This window comes from Trypanosoma cruzi (assembly GCF_000209065.1).
Source record: "Trypanosoma cruzi strain CL Brener chromosome Unknown tcruzi_1047053471423, whole genome shotgun sequence".
In the NCBI taxonomy this organism is placed as follows: domain Eukaryota; phylum Euglenozoa; class Kinetoplastea; order Trypanosomatida; family Trypanosomatidae; genus Trypanosoma; species Trypanosoma cruzi.
Window position 1 is genome coordinate 1 of NW_894283.1, and position 794 is coordinate 794.

Genomic DNA, 794 nt, shown 5'->3' on the forward strand with positions numbered 1-794 from the left:
CACGCGATGCGCAGCCGCCCGCCCGCCGGCGACAGGCAAGCCACGGAAGAGCCGCGGGAGATGATGAAAATAGAAAAAAAAACGGTAGGAAAAAAGGCAAGAACAAATTTAAAAATGAAGCTCCGCAGGCCCTTTTCCGGATTTTGCCATGAAGCCTCCGGACGCCTCGCTTCCCCACATGTGGCGCGGAAACTGCGTCAGTAATTTTTCTTTTTTGCTGCGGCGCCCGCGCGCTCGGAGAGCCCACCCACCGCCCGCCCCGGCGCGGTGAAGAAGCGACTGGCGGCGCGCGGTGGCGGAAAAAAAAAAAAATAGTGGGAAGGGTACGGCACCCCGGGTTCCAGCGCCATCACTGATCGCCGTACTAACGAGGCCTGTGGCCGCTTAACTTCACAAATCGGACGGGATGTGGTGCACTCGGCCAAGTATGGTCGTACCCGGCGACGCGCCACGCGATGCGCAGCCGCCCGCCCGCCGGCGACAGGCAAGCCACGGAAGAGCCGCGGGAGATGATGAAAATAGAAAAAAAAACGGTAGGAAAAAAGGCAAGAACAAATTTAAAAATGAAGCTCCGCAGGCCCTTTTCCGGATTTTGCCATGAAGCCTCCGGACGCCTCGCTTCCCCACATGTGGCGCGGAAACTGCGTCAGTAATTTTTCTTTTTTGCTGCGGCGCCCGCGCGCTCGGAGAGCCCACCCACCGCCCGCCCCGGCGCGGTGAAGAAGCGACAGGCGGCGCGCGGTGGCGGAAAAAAAAAAAAATAGTGGGAAGGGTACGGCACCCCGGGTTCCAGC

The 794-nt window shown here is 59.6% G+C and overlaps 1 non-coding gene across 1 annotated transcript; it reads left to right on the forward strand.

Annotated features, from left to right (window-relative positions):
• The first annotated feature begins 329 nt into the window (after positions 1-329).
• On the forward strand, positions 330-439 carry Tc00.1047053471423.10. Its single transcript, XR_008254816.1, has one exon. It is a non-coding gene; the product is annotated as a 5S ribosomal RNA (M5) (ribosomal RNA).
• The last annotated feature ends 355 nt before the right edge of the window (positions 440-794 follow it).